Source organism: Humulus lupulus, chromosome 9 (genome assembly GCF_963169125.1).
Source record: "Humulus lupulus chromosome 9, drHumLupu1.1, whole genome shotgun sequence".
Lineage (NCBI taxonomy): Eukaryota > Viridiplantae > Streptophyta > Magnoliopsida > Rosales > Cannabaceae > Humulus > Humulus lupulus.
The window spans coordinates 117,179,138-117,204,223 of record NC_084801.1 but is presented as its reverse complement, the minus strand read 5'-3'; the positions used below and the strand labels follow the sequence as shown (position 1 = coordinate 117,204,223).

Sequence of the window (25,086 nt, the reverse complement as noted above, 5' to 3'; positions counted from 1 at the left end):
TCGCGAAGTTCGCCCCAGATCTAGTGCCGACTTACATGGCACAGAGGGATCGGTTTGTGCGGGGATTGAATGTCATGATCGTCCGTGATGTCAAGATAACCTTGGATCCGGGGACTACCACTTATGCACAGGTAGTGGATAAGGCTCTTACATCTAAGGGAGCTGAGGATCGGATATTGAAAGAGGGCACTGCTAGGCGCGATACTCGGAGGACGGTGCCTCCTTTCACTGGATCTAGTTGGGGTAGTGGCCCTAGTTAGCAGAAGAGAAAGGTCCCAAATTCTTTTGTTCCTCCTGGCTCAGATAGGAGGGCACGGGGTGCTTTCAATGGCCGTTAGGGCAGGGGAGATAACTGGAGAAGTTTCCCATTATGTCCTCAATGTAGATGACGACATCAGGGAGAGTACAGGATCAGGGCCTACCTTACTTGTGGGAGTATTAGTCATCTGAGGAAGGATTACCCACAAGCCAGGAAGGAAGAGCCGAAGTAGAGCGACAGTCTCGCTCCTGCCAGAGTATTCACCTTGACCCAGACTGAGGCTGAGGCTAGCCCCTCGGTCGTGACAGGTCATATTTCTAGTATTGGTTCTTCTTTTACTGCATTGATTGATTCGTGTGCTACTCATTCATTTTTCTCTGCTAGAGTGATAGATCAGCTATGTTGACCTAGTGATTTGTATGCTAGGGGATTTCAGACATTGTTGCTAACTGGAGAATTGGTACTCTCTAAGAGATGGGTTAGAGCATTGCCAGTAGAGATAGATAGTAGGGAGTTATCTGTTGATCTGATTGAGTTAGCGATGGATGACTTCGATATCATCCTAGGGATGGATTGGTTATCGAAGTATGGGGCGATGATTGACTGCAAGTGCAGGATGGTGACTTTTGAACCGGAAGGGGAGGTACCCTTTGTATTAGTGGGGACAGTGAGTGGACCGTGAGTACCTACGATTTTTGCACTTAAAGCTAGGGACCTAATGCAGGAGGGCTGCATAGGATTTCTAACAAACTTGCTAGGGTTTCTGCCACATCGGGAGATCGAGTTTTTTATAGAAGTGGTGACAAGGGCAGAGCTAGTATCTAGGACACCTTATAGAATGGTTTCGGTAGAGTTGAAGGAACTGAAGATTTAGTTGCAAGAGTTACTGAATTTGGGATTCATCAGACCAAGTTTCTCGCCATGGGGTGCTTCAGTGTTGTTCGTCAAGAAGAAGGATGGATCTTTAAGGATGTGTATTGATTATAGAGAGCTGAACAAGTTGACCATTAAGAACATGTACCCACTAACTAAGATCAATGACTTGTTTGACCAGCTACAGGGGAAGACAGTGTTCTCTAAGATTGACCTTTGGTCAGGTTACCACCAGTTAAGAATTAAAGAGGAGGACATACCAAAGACCGCTTTCCATACGAGGTATGGACACTATGAATTCCTGGTTAAGTCCTTTGGATTAACCAATGCCCCAGCAACCTTCATTGATTTGATGAATAAAGTCTTTAAGGAATATTTGGATAAATTTGTGATTATGTTCATTGACGACATACTGGTGTACTCTCAGTCCGAGACAGAGCACGAGCAGCATCTGCGCTTGGTATTGCAGCGGTGGAGGGAGAATAGGTTATATGCTAAGTTCAGCAAGTGTGAGTTTTGGCTACCGTAAGTAACATTTCTGGGTCATATTGTCAGCAAGGAGGGGATTTTGGTGGACCCAAGCAAGATTGAGGCACTTAGAGATTGAGTTAGGACGAGTAGTGTACCAGAGGTTAGAAGCTTTTTAGGATTGGTAGGGTACTATCGGCGGTTTGTCGAGGGATTCTCCATAATAGCCACACCATTAACCGAATTAACGCGTAAGAAGACTAAGTATGTATGGACAGACAGGTGTGAGAACAGTTTCAAGGAATTGAAGAGTGACTGATCACCGCTCTAGTTTTGAGTCTGTCGTCATAAAATGAGAAGTTTGTAGTCTATTGTGATGCGTCCAGGCAGGATTTAGGGTGTGTACTTATGCAAGCGGGAAAGGTGATAGCCTACGTGTCGAGACAGCTGAAGGAGTATGAGCTGATATATCCCACACATGATTTGGAATTGGCAGCGGTGGTATTTGCACTTAAGGTCTGGAGACATTATTTACATGGTGAGAAGTGCGAAATATACACTGACCATAAGAGTTTGAAGTACTTCTTTACTCAGAAGGATCTGAATATGCACCAGAGACGTTGGATGGAATTGGTAAAGGACTACGATTGTGATATTCTATATCAACCTGGGAAGGCCAATGTAGTGGCCGACACGCTGAGTCAGAAGGGCCCAAGACAGTTGTTCAGTTCGAGGCAGATATCAGATAAGTTAGCTGAAGAGATGACTAGAGCGGGTATAGAGTTGGTGGTTAGGCAGTTAGCCAAATTTACTCTTCAGTCTATGCTCCTTGAGAGGATCAAGGAGGCACAGGGGGAGGATCCCCAATTGAGAGAGTATAAGGAGGACGTCTTAGCCGAAGCGGCTAAAGACTTTTCTGTTTCGAAGATGAGATTATTGAAGTTCGAAGGCCGGATTTGTGTTCCAATGGATTTTGGTATCAGGCGAGAGATCTTGGATGAATCTCATACCAATCCCTATTCTTTACATCTGGGTATGACGAAGATGTACCAAGATTTGAGAACTCTGTATTGGTGGTCGGGGATGAAGAGAGATGTGGTGGATTATGTGGCCAAGTGTTTAACTTGTCAGCAGGTAAAGGCTGAACATCAGAGGCCAGTAGGGTTGTTGCAGCCTCTAGGGATTCTAGAGTGAAAATGGGAGGATATCACTATGGACTTCATGGGTGGATTACTGAAGACCATGGGACAACATGATTCAATGTGGGTGATTGTAGATAGGTATACTAAGTCCGCCAACTTTTTGCCTATGAGGACGACCTATACTGTGGAGCAGTATGCTGAATTGTATGTAAAGGAAATTGTGCGACTACATGGAGCTCTGAGGTCGATAGTATGTGACAGGGACCCCACCTTCACCTCCAAGTTTTGGGAGAGCCTGCAAAAGGCTATGGGCACGCAGTTGCGGTTTAGTTCCGCTTATCATCCTCAGACGGATGGACAGTCTGAGAGCACGATTTAGATACTAGAGGATATGCTACGAGCCTGTGTGCTGGATTTTGGGGGATATTGGAGTAAGTATCTCCCTTTGATTGAGTTTTCATACAATAATAGTTATCAGGAGACTATCGGGGTGGCTCCGTATGAGATGTTATATGGGAAAAACTGTAGATAACAAATCCATTGAGATGAGACGGGTGAGAGGAGATATCTGGGTCCTGAGGTTGTTCATAGGACCAATGAGGTGATTGAAAAGATTAGAGCTGGAATGCTTGCCTCCCAGAGTCGCCAGAAGAGTTACTCAGACTTGAGACATAGGAGTGTAGAGTTTCAAGTCAGTGACCATGTATTTCTCAAAGTTTCACCCTTGAGAGGGGTGAAATGGTTTGGTGTTCGGGGAAAGCTAAGCCCTAGGTTTGTTGGCCCCTTTGAGATTCTGGAACGAGTTCGAGAGGTATCTTACAGATTGGCGATGCCTCCAGCTCTATCAAGGGTTCATAATGTGTTCCATGTTTCCATGCTCCGGAAGTATGTATCAGGCTCTACGCATGTGCTGAGTTATGAGAATTTGGAGCTGGACCAAGGTTTATTGTATGAAGAGAAGCCGGTTTAGATTCTCAATCGAAAGGATAAAGTCTTAAAGAGCAAAAAAATTTCCTTAGTAAAAGTGTTGTGGAGGAACAACAAGGTAGAAGAGGTGACGTGGGAACTTGAGATAGATATGCGGGATCAGTATCCCGAGTTATTCAAGTAATTTTGAGGACGAAATTTCTGTAAGGAGGGGATAGTTGTAGCGTCCCAAATTTGCTAATAAGGCCTAGGGCCTTGATCAGCATGCCGAGAGGGCAATAATGGAATTATATATGTTAATATGTGAATTTGATGACTATGTGCTTTGAAATGCATGTTTAGGTGAATTAAATATACATGTGGGCCCCATCTGGCTATTAGGGGCATATTTGTATTTTTAGCCCGTTGAGGGCATAAATGCAATATTTGTGTATATTGTGATTGATACCATGAGTGAGTGGTGATATATTTGTAATGCACGATACGAGATGGTCCTAGGGAGCGGTTTAGCTAGAAAGTCACAACAGGGTCAAATACCCGGCTCGGGAGGAGCCTAGGGATATTTTGGGAACGTAATTGTGTTCAGGATTTATCGAGTAATGGGTAGTAGTTTGGTAATTATTTGGATGTGTCAGGATTAAATGGGGATTTATAGGAACACTCAAGGAATTAGCGGGCATGGCTAATGACAAAATTTCCCTTGGTGGCACTTGAGGTTTAAGGATAGGCTTAGGGTATTTTAGACTTTTTGCAATGGGTATACATGGTTCTGGAGGGACTTAGAAATAAAAAAAGAAACAAAAGGATACTCATTTTTTCTTTTGTTTTCGCTTTCTCCACCGATTCTCTCTCTCTTAAGCTGTTTGAGGATTTTGGAGGAAATCAAGCCTAGGAATTCAAAGCTAAAGGTTTGCTAAGCTTGGGGAGAATTGAAGTTTGGGGGCAATTGGAATCAAGCTCAGGCCGAAACTAATACAGAGGTAAGGGGATTGAAGCATGTTTGTTCAAACTTTCTCTATCTTCATGAGGTTTTGGGAGTTCGAACTTATGTGATTGAATTTAGGTTTATGAGATTTTTGTTGGAATTCTTGATGATTAAACTAGCTATGTTGTTTCGATATGAATCCTAGGCAGAATTCTAGGATTAGGGCTCAGAATTGTTGATTTTCAAGGTAATTAGCTTGTGATATTGCATGGGATTTTTGGGTTTTGGGCTCGCATCACGGCCCTGTTCATCATGCACCATGGTTCGCTTGAGTTTATAGGCCAAGGGACTTTGGAAAAATTTCCTAAGCGGCGCGGCGCAAGGTTTGGGCACCGCGGCCCATGTCTCTCAACAAAGAGGCATTTTTCCTCTGACTTAGGGCGCGCCGCGGCCCTTAAGGGGTTTGGGTCGCAGGCCAAATGCAGAATTTTGGCTATTTGAAGGATTGTAGCTCAGGAACTCAAACGTTAGGGCTCGAAGAGGTTTCTACTACCCAGTTTTGCAGAATCCAAGGTCCTGAAGGCTAGATTTATGCCTCGAGGTTATTTGTTAGATTAGAATTCGATGAATGACTGTTGTAATTATGTTGTGACTAGGTTATCAGTGAGGCTCGTGTTAGAGGACTGTGCTTGGGATTACAGTGCTCAGATAGTTTGGGACATAGGTAAGAAAACAATTGTACCCGTAGAGCAAGACGTGGATCTATTGCTTGTATTGCAGGGCATGGCCCTATTGATTGAATTGCAGGGCATAGCCTTATTGTCTATGCTTAATATATGTTAAAATATTTGTTGATTTTATGCTATGTAATGCATATTTGTGAATGAACGGTGATGGACGAGAACGGCGAAGGCCGAGAATGGTAGAAAGCTAAGCACGGCAAAGGGCCGGGAACGGTGTTGAGCACGCGGAGTGCAAAGCCGAGTATGGCAAGAGGCCAGGAATGGCGTTGAGCATGTGGAGTGTAGGCCATTAGGGAGAGACCCCCCCCCCCCCCCTCGAGATGCTGGAGTCATCCTCTCGGTGAAGACCGCGAACCCAGGGCCTTGTGAAGCGTGTGGGAAGGCATGGCCGCTATGTGTTTAGCCTTGTTGGCTGTTTTGTTATATTCTGTTGATAGTTATGCATATGTAAATTGTTTTGTGTTGAGTTTTCTTGCTGGGCTTCGACTCACGGGTGCTCTATGGTGCAGGTAAGGGCAAAGGAAAGGTCGACCAACCATTAGTATGGAGAGCATGGAGCGATGGGTACATGTTCGGCCTACCTGGCTGCCACGGCCAAGGTTATTTTGGGAAAATACACTGTGATAATTGTTTTGTTGCCTAAGTCGACCGTAAATGTATTTTGCGATGTAAAGTATTTTCTAAACAGTATTTTGGGATCGCAAATGTTTATATCTTTACGATTTCAATGAATGATCACGTTTTTACATTAAATTAAATGACTATTTCATCCAGTTTAGCTACACTTTTAACCTAAAATCTCAATTAGTGAGCTAATGGCACGTTTTAAACTCACTTAGCAAGGCCTCTAAGAAAGTAGGGCGTTACAGTGGCAAAATCAAAGTTTTGTCTCAAGTCCCTGTTGATCCCTCGGTCGTTGCGGTCGAGCATCTGCAAATGTACACGCCGCCCTTAAAGCTCTCCAACTCACAGCTAGTCTAGATTCCCTTTACCCTTACCTGCACCACATAGCACCTGTGAACCAAGACTTTGCAAGAAAACTTAAATAAACAAATTCAATAAGCAACAAAATATAAACAATAAGCTTAGTAGTAAATCTGCTAAAACAAACAAATAATCCAAGTTAACAATCAGTACGTTAAAGAAGTGCATATGACACTTCTGATTATTTAGGTGACATTCAGACCCAACTCTCTTAGGCTAAGCTCTCTGCTCTTATTACTGACCCTGACTCTCTTAGGCCGAGTACGTTTCGCACGCCTGTTGTCGGCCTCGAATACCTTAGACCACCTCTCTAATTTGATATAATAAAACATATAGATTGCATAATACACAATCAGATGCATCATATACAAGCATGTATAATTGCATAATCACATTAATAACCACAGTTATATCCATTTAAAGGGGTCCAAGCCCCGATTACAACCAGGGTGCAGTTTTCTTACCTCGAGTCCCGAGAAGATAGTGTATGGCGATCCCGAGCACGATCCCTGCTCCCGAGCCCTAGCGGTATATCATAGTCACAACGAAATAACGAATAACCATCAATAACTTGGACTATTTACAAGATTCAAGGTAAATTTCTAGCCTTCGGGAACTTTAATTATAATAAACTAGGTAGTAGAATCCTTCCCGAGCCTTTAGATTTGAGTTCCCGAGCTTAAAAGCCCTATTTGGCTGAAATTCCCTATTTGAAGTGCGACACACCCCACACGTGCCGCGGCCGTCAACAATTCAGGGAGCAAATAATTATTTTTTCTAGACATGCATCGCGACGCAACCCACCCAGCCCCACGACACGACCCCGTAAACCTAGATTTTTCCAACATTTTTCCCAAGCCCAATTCCTTAAAATTCATCCTAAATAACAACAAAACCCATAATTGATTTATAAACTCAAAGAAATTCATCTAGAACAACAGTATAACACCACAATATACCCAAACATCCCCATACAAACCTTAAAAGTCAGAGATTAAAACTCTCTCCATAACTCAAAAGAAAATTTATAAAAACTCCAAGAATTTTAACTCACCTCTTCCAAATTGAACTCCTTAGCTGATCCTCCTATTTTAATAGCTCCTAAACTCACCAAGAGAAAAATTCAATCTCACCAAACTACCTTCTAAACTCAAGAATCTCAGGGCCTTTCCCAAGCCAATGTTAACTTCCAACCGAAAAAAGGGAGAAAGAAAGAGCCACGAGAGAGAGAGAAAGAGAGAGAGAGAGAGAGAGAGAGAGAGAGAGAAATTGGAGAGCTAAGGTGTTTTTGGTGTTCTCTGATTGTTTCTTAAGGTTTTATAAGTCCCTAAGTGACTAAGGCAGTCCAAGGAAAAGACCCAATCATCCCTAGCCTTAACCTTGGTTTTCTAATGCCCCAAGGGAAAAATCTTCTTTGTACCCCATTTCCTGCTAATCCTCAAGTAGCCCTATAAATTCCCAATTAATCACCAACCCATTACCCAATAAATCCTAAATACGCACTAATTTTCCCAAAATACCCCTAGGCTCACCCCGAGCCGGGTATTTGACCCAGTTGTCAATTTTCCGCCAACCCACTCACTAGGATCGCCTTAAGTCGATTATCACAAATATATCCACATACTAATGTGGTCTCAATCACATAACACATATAATTACATTTATACCCTCAACGGGTCAAAATTTCAAATAAGCCATTATTATCAAAACGGGCCCACATGCATATTTAACACACATAAACATGCATAAATACTCATATCACCATATAAATCATGTATGCCACATAATCACACATATATTCAATTAATCTCACATATAAATCCAATTATGCCCTCCTGACACACTAATTGAGGCACTAAGTCTTATTAGCAAATTTGGGACGTTACAACAATCCCCTCCTACTGTAAATTTCGTTCTCGAAATTTACCTTAATAACATGGGATGTTGATCCTGCATAACCGACTTTAGCTCCCATGTCGCTTTGTTGACCTTACTATTCCTCCATAAAACGTTAACTAGAGGAATCGTCTTGTTCCTTAGAATCTTGTCTTTTCTATCTAAGATTTGAACTGGTCGCTTCTCATAAGACAAATCCATCTGTAGCTCTAGATCCTCATTTCCTAATACATGTGTTGTATCTAACACATACGTTCGAAGCATCGAGATGTGAAACACATCGTGAACTCTTGATAGTGACGGTGGTAGAGGCAATCTATAGGCTACCTATATGATCCTCTCCAGGATCTCGAAAGGACCTACAAACCTAGGGCTCAACTTGCCCTTCTTTCCAAACCTTTTTACTCCCTGTAGTGGTGAAACTCGCAGAAATACGTGGTCCCTTACCTGGAACTCCATGTCCCTACGCTTAGGGTCAGCGTAGCTTTTCTGTCTACTCTGTGACTCGAGCATTTGAGCTCAGATCTTATCAATTGCCTCTTTAGTCCTTTGAACAATCTTTGGACCCAAATACTACCTTTCTCCCATTTCATCCCAATGAATGGGTGACCTACACTTCCTTCCATACAACATCTCATATGGAGCTACTCCAAGACCTAACAAAATATAGCACGCATGCTCTGAGCATGTCTTCCATTATCTGAATCATCCTCTCAGATTGCACGTCTATCAGAGGATGATAGGTTGTACTGAACTTCAACTGAGTCCCCCTAGACTCCTGCAAGCTACCCCAAAACTTGGAGGTAAAAATTTAATCCTGAACCGACACTATCGATTTTGGAACCCCATGGAGACGTACAATCACCCTCACATACAACTCTGCATACTGGTCCACAGTATAGTTTGCCCTCACTGGCAGAAAATGAGCTGACTTGGTATATGTGTCCACTATCACCCATACCGAGTCATGTTGCCCCACTGTCGTGGGCAAGCCTCCTACAAAGTCCATAGTAATATCTTTCCATTTCCATTCGAGAATACCTAAAGTCTGGAATAGCACCGATGGCCGCTAGTGTTTAGCCTTCACCTGCTGACATGTTAGACACTTTGCCACATAGTCGACCACGTCCTTCTTCATCCCAGGCCATCAATACAATGACCTTAGATCCTGATACTTCTTCGTGGTGCCAAGATGTAATGAATATGGTGTGGTATAAGATTCAACAAGGATCTCTCGTCTGAGACCCATGTCCATCGGAACATATATCCGATCCTTGTATCTCAGCAAGCCTGTCTCTGTAATGGAATAATCCTTAGCTACTATCGCTAGGATATCTTCTCTAAACCCCATCAACTGAGAATCACCCATCTAGCCCTCCTCTATTCTCTCCAAGAGAATGGAATAAAAAGTAATATTAGCCAACCGGCCCACCACCAACTTTATCTTTGCTTTGGTCATCTGCCAATTCCTTCGATATCTGCTTCAAAACCAAACAACTTTCCTGGGCCCCTTTGACTCAAAGCATCTGCCACTACATTGGTTTTCCCCGGTTGATAAAGAATCTCACATTCATAGTCCTTTCCCAACTCTAGCCAATGTATCTATCTCATGTTTAGGTCTTTTTGGGTGAAGAAATACTTCAAGCTTTTATGATCGGTGTATATCGCACACTTATCTCCACAAAAATAATGTCGCCACACTTTTAGTGCAAATACCACTGTTGCTAACTCCAAATCATGAGTACATGACTACCCACTCTGCATCAACACGCATCCTAACCCAAGTCTCGATGCATCGAAATACACGACAAACTTATCCCCATCTGAAGGAAGACTCAGCACTGGAGTAGTAATCAACTGTTGCTTCAATTCCTAGAAACTATTCTCATATTTTTCTGACCACATGAACTACAAGTTCTTTTGTGTCAAATCTTTAAATGGTGTATCAATATTTTAGAATCCTTCCATGAATCGTCGATAATACCCCGCCAAACCAAGGAAACTCCTCACCTCCGAGGCATTCCTTGGCCTAGGACAATCCCTAACTGCTTCCACCTTGGACGGATCTGCCTTAATCCCATCTCCACTGACAATGTGACCAAGGAATGTCACTTGCAGTAATCGAAACTCGCACTTTTTGAACTTGGCATACAACCGGTGCTCCCTCAATCTCTGCAATACTAACCGAAGATACTGCTCATGTTCTACCTATGAATGAGAGTAAACTAGGATGTCGTCGATGAAGAAAATCATGAACCGATACAAATAATCCATGAACATCATGTTCATCAGATCAATAAATGTTTCTTTGGCATTGGTCAACCCAAATGACATGACTAGAAACTTGTAATGTCCGTACCTAGTGCGAAAGGTCGTCTTTGAAATATCCTCTTCCTTGGTCTTCAACTGGTGATAATCATATCGAAGATCAATCTTTCAGAATACTGTCTTACCCTACATCTAATTAAACAGGTCATCTATCCTCGGTCCTATCTAATCAACCGAAGCACGCAATGGTGAAAAGCTGATAAACCCCAGCTTCAGTAATTCCTGTAATTGTACCTTAAATTCCTTAAGCTCTGCTAGGGCCATTCTGTATGGTTCACTCAGCACTGGTAGTATACCTGGGGCCAACTCAATGATGAAGTCAATCTCTCAGTGCGGTGTCCCGGTATGTCCTCAAGGAACACATCTAAGAACTCACACACCAATCTGGTCTCCTCTGGTCCCACTGGCATGACCCTAGTGGTATCAACCACACTGGCTAGGAATCCTATACAACCTCCTTATAATAGGTCTATCACCCTCAATGCTGATAGAATGGGAATGAGGGCTCCATGCACAATACCAACAAAAACGAAGGGGTCCTCACCCTCGGGCTCAAAAGTCACCATCTTCTTCTTGCAGTCTATAGTTGCCCCATACCTCACTAACCAATCCATTCCCAAAATCATGTCAAAGTCATCCATACCCAACTCAATCAAGTCCACTGATAGTTCCATGTTGTCCACCATCACTGGCGATGTCCTAACCCATCTCCTAGAAACTACCAGCTCCCCGGTAGGTAATAAAGTCCCAAACCCCGCAGTATAATTATCACAGGGCCTACACAATATATCAACCACTCTGCTAGAAACAAATGAATGTGTAGCATCAGAATCAGTCAATATAGTATATGGAGTGCCAGGGCTAGAAAGTTGTCCTGTCACCATTGAGGGACTAGCCTCAGCCTCTGCCTGAGTCAGAGCAAACACTCGAGCTGGAGTCAGGCTGTCTGACTTCCTTGGTTCTTCTTTCTTCAATTTCTGACAGTCATTCTTGAGATGTTCAGCCACCCCGCACAAATAATATGTTTTCGCTCGACATTCTCCTAGATGGCGCTTCCTACACCTAGCACATTCTGGGTTACTCCTTCAAGTCTCACTGTTGCTCTGACGGCCGCCTTGTACACACCAGCCCCTCCTATCATGACTTGCAGTGGTCATGGTGTCAGGGGTCTTCTTCTTCTGATCACTAGTGCCTCCACCTCTACCATATCCCACAAATGGAGGCACTACCCTCCGAACATTCCATTGTGCAGCACTTTCCCTCCATATCTTATTCTCTACCTCCTCAGGTATGAGGGCCTTCTCAACCCCCTAGGTATAAGAAGTTTCCCCAGGTACTGATGTAATCCACACATCCTGGGCTATCATAGTATTTAGCCCCTGAGAAAATTTCATAGCATATTCAGGACTGTTATACTGCCTTGCGCCAAACTTGTAAACTCGCTCACGTTCGCCTCTCTAACGACATTAATGTAATACTTCTAGTTGAATAGATCTCTGAATTCATCCCAACTCATGGAATAAATGTCTCGAGTCTGGGATGCCACCTCCTGCCATATCGAGCATCATTCTGGAACATAAAGGTGGCCCAAGCCAGCCTGTCATTACCTACCACCCTCATAAAATCCAGGATGGAGGTAGTTAGGCTCATCCACTACTCAACCTTTAGTGGATCTGGTCCTCCATGAAATATTGGAGGGTGTTGCTTCTTGAATCTTTCGTACAACGGCTCCCACTTATTCTCAATCTTAGGCTGTTGTACGGCTGGTGCCACGGCAAGTGGCAAATCTGGTGCAACGTTCCTTGATGAAACCTTCTGTCTCAGTAAGCGAATCTCTTCCTCTTGACTCTGAAGTCTGGCTTGCATATCAGGAAACATCTGTTGCCAATTCTCAGGGACTGGCGAAGGATTTTGACCCTGTTTATCTATCATGGATCTCAACGCCGGATAGTCGAGTTGATCGCTTTGGAGGCATAACTCTCCAAGTATATCTGCAATCAACGACTCGACTGATCAGGCAATGATAACAGGTTTTTTAAGTCACCCCACAGTCCAATGACAACAATCAAGCAAAAATATGCTATGACAATGCTAACAAGCATTCCAATAGTACTAACATACAATAACAATGCTAATAAGTATGCCTTTCCATGTACACATGGTAGTCAAAGGCCAGGCCCCATCAGTATATCTCATGCTTCCTAGTATCAGGTAGATAATGCATTTATATTTTATCTAAGAAGTTAAACACACATTCACATATTTAGTTACCAAACCTTGAGTCGAGCTTGTGTTTAGCTGCGGGTGTACATGCTAAGCAAGTCTTCAGGAACCCTTAAACCTAGACTGCACTGATACCAAGTTGTAATGCCCTGGATAGCCAAGACCATTACATTGTGTATTTAAAATAGTTTTGAACTTTCTAATCAAGTCATTTGGATATAAACGTGTAACTAAGGATAATTAATGATAGGGTTTAAATATTTTGATCATAGGAATAGTTGTTTTCATTAAAAAAAAAATTTCTGTACATGGGATCCCAAAAAAATAAGTTTTTACAAGGCATTTACGACTCCCAAAAATAATTACAATGTAAGTCGAAATAAGAGGCAAAATCAAAGTTTTGTCTCAAGTCCCTGTTGATCCCTTGGTTGTGGTTGTCGAGCACCTGCAAATATACACGCCACCCTTGAAGCTCTCCAACTCACGACTAGTCCAACCTCCCTTTACCCTTACCTGCACCACATAACACCTGTGGGTCAAGGCTCAGCAAGAAAACTTAAATCAACAGATTCAATAAGCAACAAAATATAAACAATAAGTTTAGCAATAAATATCTGCACAAACAAACACATAATCCAAGTTAACAATCAATAAGTTAAACAAGTGCATACGACACTTCTGATTATTTACGTGATGTTCAGGCACAACTTTCTTAGGGAAAGCTCTCAAATCTTATTGCCGACCTCGACTCTCTTAGGCTGAGCTACGTTGCCCATGCTTGATGTCGGCCCCGGCTCCCTTAGGTTGGGCTCTTAGATTTGATACAATCAAACATATAGATTGCATAATACACAATCAGATGCAGCATATAAAAGAATGCCTAATCGAATAATCACATTTATAACAACAATCATATCCATTTACAAGGGTCCAAGCCCCTATTATAACCCAGGTATAGTTTTCATACCTCGAGTCTCAAGCAGATAGTATATGGCAATCCTGAGCATGGTCCCGAGCACGATCCTACTCCCGAGCCCTAGTCACAATGCAATAATGGATAACCATCAATCACTTAGACTATTTAAGAGCTTCAAGGTAAATTTCTAGCCTTCGAGATCTCGAATTCTACTAAACCAGGTTGTCTAATCCTTCCCGAGCCTTTAGATTTGAGTTCCCGAGCATAAAAACCCTATTTGAGCTTTGGCGCTCCCCACACGTGTCGCGACCCTCAATAAGTCTGAAAGCGAAATCCATATTTTTCCTAGACACACGCCACGACGCAACCCACCCAGCGCCGCGACGCTAAGGAAGTTCACAGAAAGCCCTAGGCTTCTGAGTTCATGCGGGCTGCGGTGCTCCTAGAACAGTGTTGTGGCACAACCCTGGAAACCCAAAATTTTCCAACATTTTCCCTGAGCCCAATTCCTTAAAATCATCCTAAATAACAACTAAACCCATAATTGAGTTGTAAACTCTAAGAAATTCATCCAGAACAACAGTATAACGCCACAATATACCAAAACATCCCCATAAAAACCTCAAAAGTGAGAGATTCAGACTCTCTCCATAACTCAAAAGAAAATTGATAAAAGCTCCAAGAATTTTAACTTACCTCTACAAAATTAAACGGCCCAGCTGATCCTCCTAGTTTGAAAATTCCTAAACTCACCAGGACAAAACTTTAATCTCACCAAACTGCCTTCTAAACTCAAGAATCTTAGGGCCTTTTCCAAGCCAATGTTATCTTCCAACAAAAAAAGGGAGAGAGAGAGAGAGATAGATAGATAGATAGATAGAGAGAGAGAGAGAGAGAGAGAGAGAGAGAGAGAGAGAGAGAAATGGGAGAGTTGAGGTGTTTTTGGTGTTTTCTGATTGTTTCTCAAAGTTTCCTAAGTCCCTAAGTGACTAAGGCAGTCTAAGGCTAGGGAAAAGACCCAATCGTCCCTAGCCTTAACCTTGGTTTTCTAACGCCCCAAGGGAAAAATCGTCTTTGTACCCCATTTCTTGCTAATCTTCAAGTAGCCCTATAAATTCCCAATTAATCCTGACATACCCAATTAATCATCAAATAACTACCCATTACCCGATAAATCCTGAATACGCACTAAGTTTCCCATAATAACCCTAGGCTCACCCCGAGCTGGGTATTTGACCCCATTGTGAATTTTCCACCAACCCGCTCACTAGGATCGCCTCGAGCCGAATATCGCAAATATATCAACATAATAATGTGGCCTCAATCACATAATACATATAATTACATTTATACTCTGAACGAGTCAAAATTACAAATATGCCCTTATCAACAAAAACAGGCCCACATGCATATTTATTACACATAAACATGTATGCCACATAATTACACATATATTCAATCAATCTTACATATAAATCCAATTATGCCCTCCTGGCACACTAATCAAGGAACTAAGCCTTATTAGAAAATTTGGGACGTTATAATTCAAAACTATACATTTATTCAAATATGTCCAACAAAAATAGTTTTGACACGTTATCGTAGAAAATTTATAACAATTCAAAAAATAAAAAAAAATTGAAACTTGCTCCATTTAAAAATAGACTCAATTACCTTTGTTTTAAGATATTGTATGACTTATTTTAATATAATTTTATGTGTCAAATAAATTTCATATTCTGGTCCAATAACAATTCTTGTTACAAACTAACACCTTTATTTTATGAAATTGTAAAAATAATATAAACTTAAAAAATTAACGTTTTTGAGCGATTCTAAAACCTAAAAAACTCAAAAGATGACTAGTTTATGCGTACAAACTATCAAGATCTGATTGAAGCTCAAAAATTCCAAAATTAATAAATAGTACAGATAGTGCAATAACATAATTTCTAGCAAGTCAAAGAGATTTAGTTATTCATATAACATCATAAACTTTATAGATCTGGGCAACTAATGTATTTTTAGAAAGATTGAAGAGTTTATTTTTATATATACCATAACCCAAAGTAACAATTATAATATAAATTTATATAATATCATATAACATTCAATTATGACACCTTAGAAACAACGGAGTTTCGATACCAGGAACCGACGGTTTCATTTTCTATGGCCAACTTGACGAGAATGTAGAGTTATGCTAAACCTATGGTTACTTAGTTGTAATGTTTCACTGTAAATGGTTCAACACCTGTTACACCCAGATTTCGAGCCTTAAGAATTGTGATCTCGAAAGCTGGATTTGTCTGGTATGGGCTCGCAATATCTAGAAATACGTGTCCGCAACCTAGGCACCGAACCTATAAAGGAGGTGGCAACCTTGAAGATGGTAGCCTCGAAATCCTCACAAGCTCGAAAGACAGACATCAAAGTACGTCTATTCTCGGATGACCTCGGATCGGGGGTTCCGAGCTTGACATAAGTATGAGCTCGAAGCCACATGATCTCGGGGAAAATACTACAACTCGAAAGTCATTAAGAGACTTGGGCTGGCGCGACACTGACGATATAGATTGATAACTTTGAATATCTTAATGATTCATTTTGGAGAGACGTAGTCTACATTTATTGTTGTAACTTTCCTATAATAAAGGGGTATTTATTATTCAGTTATACGCCCCCTGGTCTTCAGGGGACGTTTCCTTGTATATAGGTGTTACAGGCTTTTAAAGCCATTAAATTGATTTACATAAAGAAGAACTTCCCAGAGACGTGTGGGAGAGTATTCTGAGACTTACTCTATAAATAGAGAAGTCTTGTCCCTTTGTAAAGGACGGAAAATTTTGTAATCTTTAGAAAAACTTTGGAGAATTCATTCTTGAAGAATTTCCAAAAATCATCTTAAGTTCTAATAACAAAGACTCGTGGACTAGGAAGAGTTAACTGCTGAACCACGTAAAAAATCCTATTTGTTTTATTGTATTTTTCTGGCCATAACTATTTATTGTTTTCGTGCTCTATATTCACTGTTGACGAAAAACGGCGTCAACAGTTTGGTGCTTTCATTGAGAGCCTTAAGCATTCAGTCCCTAAACAAGTTATGGCCGCTAACGATCAAAACATTCCTGAAGAAAACTATCCAAGACGCCCTGGGAAACAGCCAATGGTAAACCCGGATGCTGAAGAGAGAAGCGAGTCCTTCGATTCTAGGGGACCACCCGCACCTCCAAGGGATTAGGATATGTATTACAATCCTGAGCGGTACGTTCCCATTGTGGAACTTGAAAACCGGCAGCTGAAACAGCAGTTGGCAGAAGCCAACAAACGGAATGAGGAGTTGGCTAGGATAGCCGCAGAGGCGCAGGTGGCTCAGCCCCCGCCTCCGCGTGAAAACCAAGCCCCTCCTCCGAGGGACGTGCATGTTCCTCCCTGCAGGCCTCATGGGCGTCCACGAAAAAATGCTGCCACAAGAAGGCCGGAACAACCTCTGGCACCAGCATAGTCATCCGTTCCCTCGAGACCCCAGAGAAGTACCCAAGCTAGGGCCCCGGTTAATCCATCTGCGGAGGTACTAGCGGGAACTGAGAATAACCGAGCCTCTGCAGAGGCTTGGACTCAAGTCCCTGGAAGCACACAGAATGCAACCAACCCATCTCGGGCAAACTCTAGACCGTCCAGGCCTCGAAATGGGTGGCAGCCACCATCGCCCATACGATTCCCTCCATCGCCTATAAGATATTCCTCACCTCCTCACAGGAATGCTCGACCAGTTCGAGATGATGAGGAAAGACGTGCGGGGAGGAGACAAGGGAACATGGAAGCTTTCTGGGAGCGGAGAGGCGCCCTATCTGAAAAAAGTCAAACGTCCCGGTCTCGCACTGTAGAAACAAGGCGGCATGAAAGAGACCCATCTCGAAATAATCATGCGAAGAGTCTTTCTAGTGACGACTCTGGAGATACCAGATCAGTCAGCATGCATGATCGAGGTCGAAAGAATACTGGGAGCCGCAGGAATCATTCCGACCTACGGGAACACTTGAATCAGAATCGGGGTAATGTTAACCCGAAAAACCCGGACTTGAGGGATCGCTTAAATAGGCGTAAAGACCCCCTGCGGAGGCGCGAACCTGGAATTGTGATCGATGACAACCAATTTCAGGAAATACCCCTCGGGGACCTGGTCCAGGAAAGAATTGATCAGTTAGAGAAGGTCTTCAGGCTCTTGAAAAATGAGCAAGTCAGGGTCCATATGAAGATTCTGACGAGGAGCTTGAACCGTTTGCTCCCCATATTTCCAACACTTCGTTTCCGCAAGGATTTCGGATCCCTCACATCCCAATGTTTGAGGGAAAGTCTGACCCGTACAGCCATTTGAGTACATTCAATACCATAATGAGAGCAAGTAACGTGGGTTACGAGCTCAGATGCATGTTATTTCCAGCATCGCTGACAGGACCAGCCAAAAGCTGGTTCGAAAAATATAGAAGACACTCAATAACTTCTTGGGATCAGCTGTCTAAAGACTTCAAGAAGCAGTTCAGAGCCATGATGGGGGTTAGACCTGAGGCATCAATTCTGACTAACGTTCGGAAGCAGCCAGGTGAGACATTGAAAAGTTACCTTACAAGGTTTAACTTGGAAGTTGCCCGAGCTCGAAATGTGGATGACAGCGGTCATCTAATGGTTGTCCAGGCTGGAGTAATGCCAGGAAGTGCTCTCTGGGATGACACGCAGAGAAAACCAGTGAGGTCCCTAACCAAGTTTAACAAACGAGCACAGAGGTTTGTTAATGTAGAGGAAGCAAGGTCGACACTTAATGTGACCTCCCAGCCCGTAACTACAACGGTAAATGTGAACTCTGCCTCAACCTCGGCAGACCCACAAACCTCGAAGCCAGCTGCGGAAAACCCTTCCAAGAGAAAGAAGAACGAAGGGAGTAACCCCGAGGCCGAGGGAGGAAAGAAAAAGAAGGGGGAGAGATATTTCTCCGTGTACATAGTGTACACCGAGCTCAACGAGTCTCGGGAGAACATATACCTGGCTAATGAAAACTAGGTCCCCTTCAGGTGTCGAAACCCAATGAGAAATCAGAAGTCCAAGAGGGACTCCGGCAAATATTGCCGATTTCATAGAGACACCGGGCATACTACTGATGAATGTCGACAGCTGAAAGATGAGATCAAAGGATTGATCTCGAGAGGTTATTTCAGATAATATGTCAAAAACCAGAATACTAATCAAGCGTCTACGAGCCAGAGGGCAGCTGCGCCACAGCCTGCACAAAACAACAATTCCCGAGCTAAGGAAGAAGATAGGCCCCCTCCAATTGATGGAGAAGATATGTGAACGAGCTAAAAACTAGGGACGGGTCTCCTTATGAACCCGAACCTAGAGCTCCAAAAATTCAAAAGATTGAATCCCAGCCAATAACCTTTACTGAGGACGACGCGTCTCATGTCCAGTTTCCTCACCATGACCCACTAGTCATCACTCTCCAGCTCGCAAATAAGAGAGTTCATCGGGTTCTCGTAGACAATGGGAGCTCAGTTAACATTCTTTACAAAGCCACCTTGGAGAAAATGGGACTCACTCTTCGCGACCTGAAAGCATGTGCAACAACACTGTACGATTTTTCAGGAAAAGGGACCGCTTGCATGGGATCCATCGAACTCCCCGTAACCTTGGGAGACTACCCTGTCTCAACAACCAAGATGATGGAGTTCGTAGTAGTAGACCTACCTTCGGCTTACAACGTGTTGCTCGGAAGACTCGCCCTGGTTGGGCTGGGGGCAGTCTCGTTTGTAAGGCATCTAGGCGTTAAGTTCCCGACCCCCAGTGGCATCGGGACATTGAAGGGAGACCAGTTGGCTAGAAGGGAATGCTACAACATCTCCTTAAGAGGAAAGAAATAGATGAGCGCACAGGCACTCGTCATTGTTCAGAATAAAGATGGGATGGTCTTGCAGATTGATGAAGAAATCTATTCGAGGGTTGAGGAGAAATTTGATCTCGAACCGTTGGAAGAGCTCGAAGAGATCCAGCTCGAAGAGTCCGATCCCTCGAAAAAGGTAAAGGTTGGAAAACACCTCTAGGAAGAAACCAAATAGCAACTAATTTTCTTTTTGAAGAGAAACCAGGATGTCTTCGCATGGTCACATTCGGACATGGTAGGAATAAGTCCGAACATAGCGAGCCACGCGCTAAATATTGATAAAAGCTTCCCTCCAAAGCAACAAAAGTGAAGACAGCTGGATGACGACAGGAAGAAGGCTCTGAAGGAGGAGGTCGATAGGTTAAAAGCAAATCGGTTCATTAGGGATGCTTTTTACCCTGACTGGGTAGCCAATCTGGTGTTGGTCCCAAAACCTATTGGGACGTGGCGAACCTGTATTGACTATTCAGACCTCAACAAAGCTTGCCCGAAGGACTGTTTTCCCTTACCGAGAATTGACGAGCTCGTGGATGCCACGGCGGGGCATGGACTGATGTCGTTCATGGATGCCTATTATGGATATAACCAAATTCCCATGCATGCCCCCGACCAGGAACATACGAGCTTCATAACGGACAAGGGGCTATACTGTTATAATGTCATGCCATTCGGGCTCAAAAATGCTGGGGCCACATACCAGCGGCTCGTGAATATGATGTTTTCGGAGAAAATAGGGAACAACATGGAAGTTTATGTTGATGACATGCTAGTCAAGTCTCAACTTAACGATAACTATGTTGACGACCTCAAAGAGTGCTTTGGTGTGCTCTAGAAGTATAACATGAAACTAAATCCTCAGAAGTGCTCCTTTGGGGTATCATCAAGAAAATTCTTGGGCTTTATTGTAAACGCTCGTGGAATAGAAGCCAACCCAGAAAAGATCCAGGCCCTGATCGACATGCCCTCACCTCGAAGACACAAAGATGTCCAAAGTTTGACCAGCAGGATGGTGGCGCTAAGTAGGTTTATTTCGAAATCCACAGACCGTTGTGTTCTGTTTTTAAACCTTTTGAGGGGAGGCAATAAATTTGAATGGACGGAAGAGTGCGAGTTGGCCTTCCAGGAGCTTAAAAAGCACCTCGCAGAACCCCCCATCTTATCAAAACCTATTACGGGAGAAGTACTGTACTTATATCTTTCCACTACCGAACACACAATAAGTGCAGTACTCGTGCGAGAAGAAGAAAAGATACAGAGGCCCGTATATTACATCAGCAAAAGATTACTGGGGGCAGAGTCGAGATACCCCTTGATGGAGAAGCTAGCTCTCAGCTTGATTCATTCATCTCGTAAACTTCGACCCTACTTTCAAGCGCACCCTATCCATGTATTGACTGATCATCCACTTCGGAAAGTCTTGTCTAAACCGGAGGCTTCAGATCGACTTCTTAAATGGGCGCTTGAACTCGGAAAATTCGAGATCACCTACCACCCGAGGACGACCATTAGGGCACAGGCATTGGCAGACTTTATAGTGGAATGTACTGGCATGACCAACGATGAAGTTATAACCCCGGCCCACGAGCTGTGGAAACTTTACGTCGATGGATCATCTAATGAAAATGGATCGGGGGTAGGGGTCATTTTGATTACTCCCGCAGGGAGCAGATTTCATTATGCCTTAAGATTTGACTTCAATGCATCAAATAACGAGGCCGAATACGAAGCTTTACTGGCGGGACTTCGTATAGCCAAAGAGCTCAAAGCTAAAGCAATACATTGCTACAGCGACTCCCAGCTTGTGGTTAACCAAATCTTGGGAGAATACCAGGGTCGCGGTACAAAAATGGCAGCTTACAAGAGAAGGAAAAATCCGCATTGGAACATTTCGAGTTTTATGCGATCGAACAGGTTCCCTGAGAGAGAAACTCAAATGCAGATGCCTTAGCTCGGCTCACTACTTCCGCCGAGAATGATGAGCTAAATTTTGTGCCAATAGAATACCTCTCGGCACCTAGCATTAACGAGCCGGAGGAGGAAGACGTGTGTATGATTGAGTCCGAGCCTACCTGGATGACCCCGATAGTCGAATATCTCGAGACCGGAGTCCTTCCAAAAGATCGGAACCAGGCTCGAAAGTTAATGTATCAACTTCCTCGTTACACCATTTTGGACGGAAAGCTGTATAGAAGGGGATATTCCATGCCATTACATCGGTGCGTGACTGCACCCAAAGCCAAGAAGATCATTGAAGAAATTCATGAAGGGTTCTGTGGAGACCATACTGGGGGGCATAGCCTGTCCAAGAAAATCATACGCCAAGGTTATTTCTGGCCTACCATTAAATCAGATTCTTTCAAGTACGTAAAGGAATGCGATAAATGCCAAAGATTCGCCACGATTCCTCGAGCTCCACCATCCGAGCTGGCCATGATGACTTCCCCATGGCCATTTGCGGTATGGCGAATCGACCTCATAGGCTCTCTCCCAACTGGCAAGGGCGGTGGGAAGTATGCTGTAGTTGCCGTAGATTACTTCACAAAGTGGACAGAGGTTGAACCGTTAGCAACAATAACTTCCAAAAAATTCCTTGACTTCGTGGTAAAGAACATCGTATGCCGATATGGGATGCCGAGGAAAATTGTATCCGACAACGGAACCCAGTTCGATAGCGACTTGTTCACCAACTTTTGCAAGAAGAATGGAATAATAAAGAGCTTTTCGTTAGTAGCTCACCCCCAGGCGAATGGCCAGGTCGAAGCTGTAAACAAGACTCTCAAAAGTTTGCTAAAGAAAAAGTTGGAGGAAGCAAAACAACGATGGCCCGACGAATTTCCCCAAGTCCTATGGGGATATAGGACTATAGCTCGAACATCAACAGGACATACTCCGTTCTCTCTGGCATACGGTTGCGAAGCTATGTTTCCTATCGAGGTTGAGATACCTACAATTCGAACTCACACTTATGACCAAATATCAAACCACACTTAGCTCAAAGAAACCTTAGACTTGATCGAAGAAAGAAGAAACGAAGCTCAGCTAAGGAACGCTGCCTACCAGCAACGAGCTACCAGGTACTTCAACAAGAGGGTTCGAGATCGAAAGTTCGGTGTGGGAGATCTGGTGCTAAGGCGTGTATTTTTGGCAACGCGAGATCCAGCAGCTGGCGTGCTCGGGCCAAATTGGGAAGGACCCTACCAGATAGAGTCAGTCATCCGACCCAGTGTCTACAAGCTAGCGAGATTGGATGGGAGCCTGGTACCGCTAGCATGGAATGGCGAACACCTACGACCTTACTATCAATAGTGTAGGAACGATGTTGCCTGTAACCATGCTTGTTTATCTGTACTGTTTTGCCTACTTTTGGATTTTATTAAATAAAGAGTTATTTCATCTAATATGGTTTATTTTTGAAATCTCTCTTAATCTAATAACCTATGATCACATTCATAGGATATTAAGGGGGCATTATTGGTATATATAAATACCACCAGCTTGAAAAATAAAGTATCATATACGAAATACATGCAAGTGTTTGGATATAACCAAATGTGCGAGTTAAGATAATTTGAATATAACTGATTATCAAAAACGTACAAGTGTTTGGATGTAACCAAATGCGCAAGCTAAGGAAGTTTGCATAAAACCAAATTATCAAAAACATATAAGTGTATGGATTACAAACCAATCACAACCTTAAAAGGTTTGGAGCAAACCAGCTAGATTTAATCGACGATAAGTTGGAACCTAAACCTACTTCGAGATAAGTCGAGATCGAGGCTGGAGTATCTTATAAAAAAAATAGTTTTGAACTCATAACCTTGGAGAAATAACCGAGGATGAGAAAAAGTAACTAAACAATAAGATATAACTAAACCGTTTGCATTACACACCATACAAGTACTTTCGAGTTCATGGTTAAAGTAATATCTGACCTTGATGAATAATGAGATCGAAAGTGGATAATTCGAGCAAACGGTGCATGAATACATTGAGCCTCGAGCCTAAATCCAAACTATGTTTGTACGAATAAATAAACATACGCGATTCTTTAATATAAAATGTGCAAAATATTTCAAACCAAGAAATGAAAAGCATGAGTATTAAGAGAAAAGAAAAAGAAATTATATCAGCCCTACGGGCATAAAATAAAACAATTATAAAAATAAAGGGACGCAGCCCCGAGATGAGATTCAAGAAGGAGCAGTCTCCTTAGCCTTCTCAGCACCAGCAGCACTAGGCTCCTCAGGACGAATAACATGACTATCCTTCTTAGCAGCCTCGGTAGCGGCCTCCTGAGCAGCCTCCTCCGCCTCAAGCCGAGCATTCCACTTATCTAGGAGCTTTTCTTCAAGAGGACCTAAGAAGCTGGTATTGAGGTCGTCGTTATTGGCCCATATTCTGTACATTGCCAGATCGACCGCCTGGTCCTTCTTCTCTTTGTACTCGGCAAGGAGGCAAGCCTTTTCACCTTCAATTATATCAAAGGTGGCGGCCTGGTCTTCTTCGAACTTTTTATTAGCCTCTTGGAGCCGAGTGTTCTCCTTCTCAAGCTCCGCGAGCCTGGGATTCTCCTTCTCAAGCTCCGTGAGCCTAGCATTCAGCTTCTCAAGCTCGAATGCCTTGGCCTTAAGCTCCTCGGCTCCTGCCTCAAGCTTTGCATTTGCTGCCTTTAGTTCATCACCCAGTTTGAGTTGAAGATCCTTCGCCTCCTGAGCATAGGACTTGCTCGAATGGATCTCGTTGTTCAACTTATAGTTGAGCTGGGCAGAAACAACAAGAGTCTGACACACACAAAAAAAAAATCATCATTAACACTCGGACCGTCTTTAAATATAGTTAAAAAAAAAAGAAAAGAAAAGAAAAGTTACCGTGGCGGCAAGCTCAATACTCTTCTCGTAGAGGGAGGTGCAGTCTCGGGCGTTGTTCAAAAATTTCCATTGGAGAGCGTCGAAACTGCTAAAGCTCTGGCCCACTAGGGACAAGACATCCAAGCCCAGCGTAGCCCCATGAGATCTAGCAGGATTTTCAGTTACATACTCCTCAACGTGAGTAGAAACCGACAGCTTGTGAGTTAGAGAAGCAGAAGGCTTTTTGGGAGGTGGACCGAGTGTCGGGTGAACCAATATAGGAGGTTGAGGCTCGTCCATAATGGAGGCACCGACCTGTGAAGTCAGCACCACAGTGGAGCTCGTGGCAGGCGGAGCTGGGGGAGGAGGTGTCTTGTCGGTCCTCTTAAGGACCTTGCAGGCCGGTCAACCTTTCGCGACCCCCTGGGGCGCTTGCTCCTCTTGGCACTGCCACTCTCGAGGATATTGTTGAGGTCGGAGTCCATCTCACCTACACAGTCGCGCCGTAGTAGAGTCAATAAAAAGAAAGGAATATATAAAAAGTAACTCAACATCACACTAGTATGCAAAGTGACAAAAAGGGCAGGTGGAGAAAAACCTAACTGGAACTCTCCGTC

General features: G+C 43.3%; 1 pseudogene; it reads right to left on the bottom strand.

The window, feature by feature from the left end:
• Positions 1-24,769, bottom strand: part of LOC133799965 (CDP-diacylglycerol--serine O-phosphatidyltransferase 1-like) — a 30,227-nt pseudogene extending 5,458 nt beyond the window's left edge.
• Positions 24,770-25,086: the final 317 nt, after the last annotated feature.